Source organism: Alligator sinensis, unplaced genomic scaffold (genome assembly GCF_000455745.1).
Source record: "Alligator sinensis unplaced genomic scaffold, ASM45574v1 scaffold179_1, whole genome shotgun sequence".
NCBI lineage: Eukaryota > Metazoa > Chordata > Crocodylia > Alligatoridae > Alligator > Alligator sinensis.
The window spans coordinates 166,289-177,610 of NW_005843324.1; the positions used below are offsets into that span (position 1 = coordinate 166,289).

Here is an 11,322-nt window from a genome sequence, read left to right on the forward strand (position 1 = left end):
CCTGTGCCCCCTGCCTGGGCCAGGCCCAGAAAGGCAGGACTGGGCATGGTGTGTCGGGACCACGTGCTGCACCCAGACGGGTCCTGCCGGTCCTGGGGCTGCTCCTGTGGTGCATGGTCCTGACACACTATGCTGGGTCCTGCCACCATGGGCCCGGCCTGGGCGGGAGGCAGAGGGACCCCGAGGGCGGCAGGTGAACCCGGCACGTGGGGACCACACGCTGGGTCCTGCCACCCTGGGCCTGGCTCAGCTGGTCAGCAGAGGGACCCCAGGGCCAGTAAGACCCAGCTGGGCCTGGCACGTGGTCCCCGTGCACTGCGCCATGTCCTGCCACCAAGGGCCCAGCCCAGCTGGGCAGCTGAGAGGCCCTGAGGGTGGCAGGTCCTGCCACCAAGGGCCCAGCCTGGCCTGACACCAGAAAGGCCCGAGGACCTGGCTGGGCCCGGCATGTGGTCCCCATGTGCCACACCGGGTTCTGCCAGCAAGGGCCTGGCCCAGCTGGGCTGCAGATGGTCCCCAGGACTGGCAGGACCCAGCTGGGCCTGGCACACGGTCCCCGTGTGCTGTGCCAGGTCTTGCCGCCATGACTCAGAGTGCCCCACCCCTGCTGCTGCTGCTAAAGGTAAGTTATGGGCCCTGGGTGGGGGAGCTGGGGCCCTCCAGGGGGAGCTTGGACCCTGGGCAGGGGGGCTGAGGCCCTTCGGGGTGCCTGGGATCCTGGGTGGCAGGGCTGGGGCCCTCCAGGGGGAGCTGGGACCCTGGATGGTGGGGCTGGGGCCCTGTGGGGGATAGGGGCTGTGGCCCTCCAGCGGGAAGCTGGGGCCCTGTGGTGGGGGGCATTCCACCCCTCCTGAGCAGCCCCCACACAAGGTCCCCCACACTCACAGTCTCCCCAGCAATTGCCCCACACCTACCCACACACCAACCCACATCTTTCCACACAGACACACCCACCTTCCCACCTCCTTCCTGCAAACACCACATCCCCCCATCACACACCCATCATGTGCAAAGAAAACCAAAAGTACATATCAACATATATAGATATTTAGAATTTATTTTATCCTGATGATAGAGACACTAGCAGGCTTCCACATTGCTTTAACGTTGTAAATATACCAATAAAGCATTGCCCAACTGATTGCTGTCCCTTCCTCTCTCTGTCTAGATATATATATATGTGTGTGTGTGTGTGTGTGTATAGAGTAGTCTTTTGTGTTAACTGTAGAAAAACTTGGATTTTGGGATATTCTTAAAAATGGATTTGGGATGCTGTTGCAGCAGTCCAGCTGGCACAAGGGGTAGTGTCCCCAGGTACCAAGTGGCTGAGCCCCAGAAGCTCCAGAGAGTGAGTAGCCCTGAGCTGCTTGCCAGGGCAGCTTTTTGTACAGATGAGGCCAGGACAGGGCAGGTGGGACAGCACAGGTGCTGGCTCCAGGCTCTAGCTTCCCCTGGCTGCAGATCCGGGAGGAGCCAGGCAGGGTTATTTTGCCCCAAGTGGCACAATTTGCTCCACAACAAAGTACATGTTGAAGCACATGCTCCAAGACAAAAAAGCCCTGAATCAAATTTGCACCGCATCCCTTTGAGCTGCTGCAATCGCACGTGCTTGCATGTGTGGACGTGCCTTCAAAGGCTAAATATGTTTTTAGTGATGTTAGGGTCAAGTAGGGACTTATTTTATGGCTTTGCAGTATTTTGCTCAATATCCTGGTGCTGTATTGCAGGTCCCTACTATATTACAGTAGGGACCCCACAACATGTGGATTTTTTTTTCTCCCCACACAAGTCAACAAGTTAGTTGGAACTGAATTGCTGTCATCGCCTTGACCCTGCCTTTTTGCTGAAAGGATAATAAGGATAATGACTGCCACTCATATTGCTGGAAGTGTTGATATATAAAGAAGGGAACCCTAGAAACTTTTTTGAATGACTTTTTCTTTCACCATGAGTCAAATGATATTATTATTATGCAATGAATACAGTGCTCAGAACAATTCCTTTGCCACCATTACTGTAGGTGTCAAAGCTACAACAGTGCGGTGGGTGGGGGGGTGTTGTTATCTGCTCTGAGAAGGAAGTGGTTTGCAAGCCAGTTCTTAAAAATGTTTTGGTGTATGTTCCATTCACTAGCTTTACATTAGCAGGCACAGCAACTCATACAATTTTTTTCTTTAAATGCTGCTGCTTTCATCAGACAAAATATGGATATCTTATGATGTTTTGTGTGCTCCAGTGAGCAGCCCAGACCTGAGATTGATAGAAGGAAGTTTCCCCCATGTACAATCTTTGCATGTCAGAAAAGAAACTAATGTTTAACCAAGCCATTATCACAGCTGTTGGTAAACTTAGGACATATAATACTTATCCAGGAACATTTTTAGTGGAATGCAAAGCCTAATTCCTTCACTAGTGTTCTTTATCTCAAACTTGTACATCCTCTCTCTGACATCCTGTCTCCTTGCATGTGTACAGGTTATGTATCAAACAGGCCGGGTCAGATTCACTACTTGTACACCCAGTGGAACATGAACAGAGTTGTACCTGTGTAAGGCCCACTATATTTATACATACTACTTGCTTTCCATCCCTGCTTGATTACTGTTACAGGTCTAAGGTTCAGTCATAGCTCAATTTTTCTGCACTTTGAATTTCTTGTCGCTATCTTAGCTATGTCTGTAGATGACCTGTCCATTTCCTATGATTCTATATAAGTCTCTTTTTTGCTTGGCTCCCTATTAGCTTCTTTGAAGGGTTATTGGACTATTGGAAGCCAGTGCCAACAGGTTTACATTACCAACAGGCTTACATACTTAAAATGTAAATTGCTACCAGTAGGTTAACAAGCTATTCAGCTTAATGGTGCCAACTAGAAGGCCAGTGCTAAAAGAACGAGTAATGAAAAAATATCTGTCCTTCATGATAGCTATGTATGCCCTTGTGTATGTACATTTATGTATATGTATATCCAGAGTCTTGGGGATCATAATGCACTATGCCAGATGAATTTCATTGTAATGTGAGGAAACTGGACATTGCCATCAAGACAATATTGTTGTTCTTCCAAAGATGTTCTTAAAGGCAATTAATTTCTTTCTCTAAGGCTCACTAGGAGTACTGCTGTCACTTTATCAATCCCTTCAAAATACCGCTAGAAGACTATTTAAATGCCTTCCTCTTTGCAACTGTTGGAAGGAAGAACATATATTAGACAAGGAAGCATATGCATACAGAGTAATGCTGCAGTGAACCAAGCAGTCAGGGGGCTGTGTTCCCCAGCATGTATCATTAACATTAGCTCTCATTTAATTAATCCCCTTTTATGAAAATTATTTTCCTGTTCTCCTTTGACATTCTTCATCCATTTGAACAATCAAAGTAGCTGCAGAAACTGCCTCTTTCCCCATGATGATATTGCAGTTCTTGAAATCACCCAAGGTGCTTGAGGAGAGAGGTGGCAACATGTTCTCAGTAAAGGATGAAGGCACCTGTTGCAAGGTCACACAAACATGGTTTAAAACCATCTTTGTCTTCCCATTCTTTGCATGGTCTGGTTATGCCTCTTGTAAGACATAACATAGTCTACCATCCTCTAGTCCAAAACTACAAAGAAAGACTGAAAAATCAGTATAGCATCTAATTATTCAGGGTTGAATCAAGCACAAAACATAGAAAAGAAAAGCAAAAATAACATGAAATGAAAAACATCCAGTAATTGTTTTGGAGACAGCTACAGTCTAATAAGGACCAAGGGTTAGTTTGGGTCAGCAAAATCCTGAGAGGCAATCTTGCAATTATGAAACTGTATCACATAGACTTCAGTTCTACTGGCCTGAGTTCATATTGTGTAAGACACATCATATCACATATACTCAACTGTAGTCTGTGTTTTAAAAAAAATAAAATAAAATAAAAGGTACTCAGTGGTGAGCAAAATACAAGTTTGTGAGAAAGAATGTGAATTTCCTTCCCTTTGCTTTTCTAAAAGCAAGTGGCTAAACATCCCCCCAAAAGTATCATGTCCTTTTTTCCCTAAATAGATCTTATTGTGATTAAGTATGTGTGAATAAGTGGGTTTTCCAAGTTTAAGCAATCCATTTGGCAGAAGTATCTAGGATTATTTGATTTGTTACTGAACTATGGAACCAAAACCTTATTTAATTGCATTAGTCATCCAACAGCAGTGCCACTGATCTTGGATCTCAGGTCATGTCTGACCCACATGTTCATAATTATTTTAACTTGTTTGTTGGACCAGTTCAGTTTTCCAGAACTGTTTGAGGAACTAGGGAATGATCTTGCCCTTACTCTCACTTTCTGCAACGTGAAAGTAGACCTTGGCTACATGGTAACCTGATGTACTGGAAATGCATAGGATTAGTAATGATGATTCATGTTCATCTGTGAAAAGTCTGGGTCTTGCTCATTTACTTAAAAAATGTTGGAAAAAGCCTATAGAATCAGGAAACAGAAAAGATCTGAAACCGGATTTCTCTTTCTTTCTCTCTCTCTCTCTCTCAGCTAGGATATGTTGTCTTTTCCATAAACGTTCCTGTATTTTTATTTTATTTAAAAGAAAAGCATGAGTGAGTTCTCTACTTCTGACATAATGAATAAGAAATTAGTAAAGAGAGGGGCACCCAAAGAAAGTCCAGCAGAGAGCAATGGAAATGAGAAGAATTCTGGGAAACATGATTTATAAGGAAAGGCTTATAAAAGAAGTGGGATTATTTAGTTTAGAGACGAGAAGACTGAGGAATGATTTCACAGCAGTCTTCAGGTATCTGGCTATGTGGAGCATGGTGATACACTGTACCCTGTGACTGCAGGGGACATGACAAGAAGCAAGGGTCCACATTTCAGCCAGGTAAATTTGGGTTGCATATTAGGAAGAACTTACTTTGAATGTGGCTAAGCATTGAAACAGGCTCCCTAGAGAGGTCATGGGATCTCCATCCTTGGAAGATTTTAAGCACAAGTTAGATAAACATTTGTCTAGGATAATTGAGTAGGGGTTGGACTCTTGAGGTCCCTTCCAGCTCTACTTTTCTTTAACCCTGTGTGTGTGCATTGGGGGTAGGGTGGGGAGGGAGAGAAAGGGAGAGTGTTACTTGCTGGTATGCCCTTATTATTATTGCAAATAAAACATTGCGAGATTTTAAGAATCTCCAAGCTATTTTTAAAAAGGAGTGATTACTGTTGTAGTATGACTTCTTTATTATTTTTTTTTAATCTGTTGGACCAATATATCTCAACTTTTGCAGCATCTGGGAAAGAAATTATATTTCAAAACACCAAAGATGTTACAAGAGCCAAGAATATCCTTTCTGTAGAAGTGATAGCTTTTTTCACTGTTGCCTGAGTCTGACTCATATTGGACTACTTTGGATTCATATTCAGGTCTTCAGAATTCAGGAGAAAGCTTTATATAGAGTTGGACTGATCCAGGAATTTGTTCATGAAAAAGCATAGCATCTAGTTATCTGGGGCTCAACAGAAGCACTGTTACTCTAGTACAGGAGTGGGCAATTATATTAGCTGGCAGACCACTTACCGAGTTTTAGTGACCTGTCACACAAGGCTGCACACATGCAATCTTTCAGAAGATATCATTTTAACAACATATAGATAAAAAACAAACCATATACTAAAAATCAAACATTTACTTATAACATTTTAATTTTATTTTAAAAAATTATTTTTGTCTTGATTTATGTTTTTGAGTAGTGTAATATAGAGGCGATTGCATAATAGCTCAACATAAAGTCTTACTCCTGTGTATTGTGTGTGGGGAAGGGTATGCCTGGAGGCGGAGCTGGACAGGGATGGGGGGAAGGAGGCAGTCAGGGACAGGTGGAGCATGCAGCAGAGCTTGCTTGGGCAGTGCACTGCAGGTTTCATTCCCCCACCCCCTCCTGCATCTGACCCATGGCTGCCCCTGTGGCACTCTCTGTGGGGCTGAACCCACACTGCTCTTGTGCCTGCTGATGGCCCTGAGCCCTGGCCATCGGGCAGCACGCACAACTTCCTGGTGGAGCTACTCCCAGTGTGACTGCAGCTGCCCAGCGCCCCCAACCTTCAGCAGCTCCTCTTCCTCCTCCTACCCCTGCTGTGCTGCTCCTGTTAACAGTAGCGTAGGGAAGGGCATCAGCCTTGGGAACATATGCCAGGCACCACACACACACAGCTGGGTGGGGGGAAACCTGCAGCTGGGTGGTTCCTGCCCCAGTGTGTGTGGGGCTCCAAGTTCAGCTCCCAACCACCTTCCACCCTCTTGGCCGCTCACAGGTGTCTGCTCGTCATGCTGGGTGGGCAGAGTGTGTGGAAGGTAGCTACCCTTCAGCAACTTAAAACACTTCTGAAGGGCATTTTAGCCAGGATTACTTTGTTATAAACTGTTTCTTAATTCATCAAAACATAGCTTTTATTGCTAGTTAGAGAGAGAAATATCTATGTCCAGATGAGAAGTGTACAGAGCACTATACACAGATTACTGTCAATGGTATGGAATTTCTACAAAGCATTACTTATTCTTTTTTTAAGGCATCCGGGTGATGTCTGATTGTGAAAAAGTGTCATTCAGCAGAGCTAAGCAGGGTAGACAAGACAGACAGTAACAGTAAAAAACTGGTGCTCCTCCAGATTTTGGTTCCACTAATCAGTTAAGATTACTCAGTGATCTTAGCAAGGGGAGCAAAGAAAAAGAGGACATTTGAATTCCTTGACCAGATGTTCCATTTCTTTCTCCTAGATTTATTTCACTAGTTTTCATTCTGATCAGGGAATCATTGCAAGCAGCTGTGTTTTCAAAATTAATTTTTATGTTGTCATCAAATTGTTTAGAAGCCTAAAGGGAATTCAGCTGTTGGTTTTGACAGAAGACTAACATTTCAGACTAGACATTTTTAGCTGACTAAAGCCTGATAATCTTGCTCCTTTTACTGCCATATAAACATAAAGGGTATGGCTCAGTCCCAGCTCCTGAGTTTCCTGAGGTTAAGAACTGCAAGTTCTACTCTGAAAAGGTACTCTGTAAAAAACTTATCCTGGAGTTCCCTACTTACTGGCTTTCAGCATCAAGTTTGTTCAGTTAAAAGTAAGAAAAGTTGTTTTCTCTAACTGTCGGTGCTAAAGCTGGACCTGGCTCTGACAGTTGAGCTGACCACTTTTCCGCTCACAGCCTGGTGGCTGCCTACAAACTCATCAGGGGAGATCAACAGCAAATAGGTAGAGCCCTTTTCTCCCCAGCACCACCTAGGGTGATGAGGAACAATGGTAATAAGCTGATGGAGAATAGGTTTAGGTTAGAGATCAGAAGGCAATATTTTACAGTTAGGGTGGCCAAAATCTGGAACCAACTTCCCAGGGAAGTGGTCCTCGCCCCTACCTTGGGCAAATTCAAGAGGAGGTTGGATGATCACCTGTCTGGGGTCTTGTGAACCCAGCATTCATTCCTGCCTGTGGCAGGGGGTCAGGCTAGATCTGTTCAGGTCCCTCCTGACCCTAGCTACTATGAAACTATGAGAGCATCCCATATACCTCGACTGCACCTTAGCTACATCTCTAGTACATCTTGTTGGGCTAGGGTTACTGAAGTGGATGGATGTGCAGGAATAACGCTTGTTTTTCATACTATAGGGTGAGGATGCAGGGCTAGAAGTGCTAAAGAACCTCCTTTTACTTATAATCTGAACAAATTTCTAATCTGCCAGAATGGAGTTGTGCTGAATGGTCCAAAGAGCAAAGGTGAGGTTGTACATTCAGCATGCACCTGACTGAAAACACCGCTGTTTCCCCTTTTCTTACCTATTCCATGTCATAGACTTCTCGCTCCTGCTTTCTAACATCACTCAGCATTCAGTGTGCAGTTAATGTTACTTCAGTCACAGCTCCCTTCTGGGGTCTTCAAATTTTCTGTAGGGGTAAGTTAAGAAACTTTTCCTTGTTTTGTATATTACTTGTACAGCCTTGCAAACTTGCAGTATTATACCACGGGAGAAGACAAAGCCATTATACATACGCAGTGTTGAATACTGTGTTCATTATACTTTTCCATCTGCCTCCACGAGGAATTACTGACTTCAAGACTGTACCTTCAATTTTAGCATTTTAAGAGCCTTCCAAGTTGATGCAGATAGGGCCAGATGCAAGGGGTTGCAGCAGTGTTGACACACTCTCTTTCTGCCACTGCCACAACTGTCCCCAACTGATTAAGGCACAGGGGGAGACTTTCCTGCCTCACTCTGCTGCTGCAGCACCCCACACAGCCACACACTCAAATTCAAACAATACCAATGATTTTGTACATTTGCCTTTTCCTGCTTTCTAATTTTGCTAAGAACAATTTTAGGGTCTTTATAATCCAGCATTCTTTATGAGCTGACTGCTGTCTTCAAATCTCACAGAATTTGAGAAATGGAAAATGTATTGATTCTTCAGGTATATCTTTTGAGACCTATTGGGAAGCAGGGAGAAGGTCATAAGATCTAAAGGGAAAGGAGAAGGCCCTGGTGAATGAAAAAGAATAAGGTAGGTTTTAAAGTAGAAGTTTGGACAGGGCAGGAAATCTGCCCTGAATAATCATTCAGACATTCAAGGACAGAAGTGTTCACCCCTCTCAAACTCTTATCTGTTTGCTTCCTTATTACTTTGAGAGTTGTCCAACAAAGCAAGATTATGCATTATCGCAAGGTAACATTTTGCAGGCTCTGACATTTTATTTTAGGATCCTTTTATGTTTTGTAAATAAGGCCATAAGAATCAGGGATTATTTTATGAAATTCAGAAGCTTTAGGAATGATATTTAACAGTACTTCCTTTATTCTCACAAAAAGAACAGATTTCTATTCTTTCTGAGTGAAATCCAGAGACTCCGAGAGCCAAAGTTCATAGCTAGTTTATATATATTAACAAAATATAAACTATTGGGGTTATATTAAACAGTTTCTGCAAGACACTTGAATGTCATGTTGTTTTGTTTGGCTCCTCAATTAGTATATATTACACGTCTTAAAAATATTAAAAACGAAAGTGATTATTTCATACTTTAATGTGAATAGATATGAAAAATGCTTTTTATTAAAACATTTTTCTCTCTGTAAGAGGTCAGTGGTGTGCTGCTTGAAGGCAAGTTGACTCTCTGCTGGATAGTAATATTCTGACCTTTGAAAAATCTCCTGCCATGCCTTGATGTTAGAGAGAGAGGTGCCAAACACTTTTGGGAGACAAAAGGATCGGTTAAAGGCTCAGGAGGTCAGCTTATCTTTGCTGGGCTCCACAATCCCCATACCCTGCCCTAACTATACCAGATGTTCCAGGCCTGTTGTTGCTTGCCTACTGGACTAAGGGTCTGGTCTTAGTCTTATGGCCTCTTTGTCGAGGGTCCTCTTCTAAGTTGGCCGCTCGCCCTGTTCTTCCTTGCACAGGTCCCAAGACAGCCATCTCTTGGTTATAATCCTACCCTTACCTTCAGGGTCAGGACAGACTTATCCCTCTTTGGGGTATAATTTTGTCCATGTCTCTTTTCTCCTTTAGGATCCCAAATTGATTATCTCCACCCCTCGAGACTGGACTCACCAACAGAGCAGTCTCCTCCATCTTTTTGCTGGCTCTCATCAGGTAAGTCAGGGGACCAGGGCTGTCCTCCGAGCCTTGGGGTTGGTCCCTTCTCCCGTTGTCTCTTGCTGTCTTCTCTGTCTTCACCTTGCTCCCCGCTTCTCTGAACTGACCCCAGATGTTCCCTTGGTGTCCCTTTAAATTCCTTTTCACGCTGACTGTCTCTCCCGTGGCAGCGTCTGATTCGCTGTTTTCCTTTTAGTTTTTCGGTGTGGCTTTTTTCTTATTCTGCTGTACCATTCTCCCTGTCCCAGGCTCAAATTCCTGCAGCTGGGCTTGCTGCGACACCCTTTGAACTGCTGTGGCCCCAGCTGGTTCCCTTAATTAGTCGGGGTATCTTTCCCGCCTCAGCTTGGTGCAGTTTCTTCAGCATCTCCGGGTAAGTTTATTTTCTTTGTATTCCTCCTTGTGTTCCTGTGTCAGGGTGCTTCAGCCACTCTGTCACACTCTCCTTGTGAAATATTTAATATGTTTTTTAATAATATAATATTTGGGTATTTTAAGCATCACAGTTAAATTACGTACAATTCACACTGCTTCCAGGACTAGTTGCTGATGTTTAGAGGGGGTGTTTCTGCAGCATCACCTCTATCAGAACTGATGGCTCATCATTCCTCAGCCTTCATTGCTGAATTAAAAGTTTTCAAGAGAGGGAAGTTTAGCACTGTACCGTGACAATGGTTACAGCTGGCTCCATTCTGATTCAGCTTCATCTAAAATTGCAGTGTCCCAGTCTCCCAAATTTCAGTCTGTGCTTTGTCAGCAGTAACTTTCTTCAAGCATACAGTTGTTATAGAGAGAGTCTCTCAGGCAACTGTATGATAGCCTTTTAAAGACACTGGAGTCTAAACAGAACTTAGAAGTGCTATCTGAAGTTAAAAAGGGGAACAAAGTGGTGAAGTATGGTGTACACCAACATGCTGTACATTGACGGGCTTCCTTGCTTAAAAGATAGGCAGCTGCTAAACTGCAGTTCTAGTCGAACTTCTGCTTCATCATCCAAAAGAATGAATTACAGCAGTCTAACCCGCAGGTAACATGGATGATAATGACTAGATCACCATCCAGGAAGAATGAACATTTATATATCCTAACTGGGCCATTCCTTGTGATTATTGTTCTCCATGTGATGACAGATATTGCATTTATGTATGGTATTAGAAATACCAGTGAGAGACATTTGTTGTGTTGACATCAATGGGCACGTCCATAGGAACACACATGTGCAATATGTGGCACTGCAGACCTGTCTGTGATGCTGCATGCTGCATACTGCATGCATTGCACATGCAGGCATTCCCTGTGCTGCTAATTTTAAGCACAGAGGGTTTTTTGACACCAGGAGATCCAGTTTTCATTTAATATGTTGAGTGACTTCCAGTGTTGTCTGTGCACTCTTAATTAGCTCGAACCTACCAGATCTGCTTTTCCACTTCAGTGGCTGCTTTTCTCTTTCTTCTATGTATATGTGACTCTACAGACACTAAGATTAGGGTTCAGTGCATTGCAACATAAAGTAATTTTCTTTGCAATCCAAGCCTGCAAAGATATACTTAGGTTGAAGTGATTAGATCAGTGTTTCTATTTGGGTAAATGATGAGAACTGTTTTGCTGAACATCTGTATTTCTGTTTTCAAACTGTCCACTTCAAGGGTGGGGGGAGGAGAAAAAGCTGATGGCTGTTGTGGGTATTTTGGTTTGGGGGGG

The 11,322-nt window shown here is 43.9% G+C and overlaps 1 long non-coding RNA gene across 1 annotated transcript in view; it reads left to right on the plus strand.

The window, feature by feature from the left end:
- The first annotated feature begins 9,874 nt into the window (after positions 1 to 9,874).
- The window catches only part of LOC112548614, a 2,002-nt gene continuing 554 nt past the window's right edge, over positions 9,875 to 11,322 (plus strand). Inside the window, exon 1 of the long non-coding RNA XR_003092280.1 lies at positions 9,875 to 9,994. This is a non-coding gene — a long non-coding RNA (uncharacterized LOC112548614). The remainder of the gene's footprint in view (positions 9,995 to 11,322) is intronic.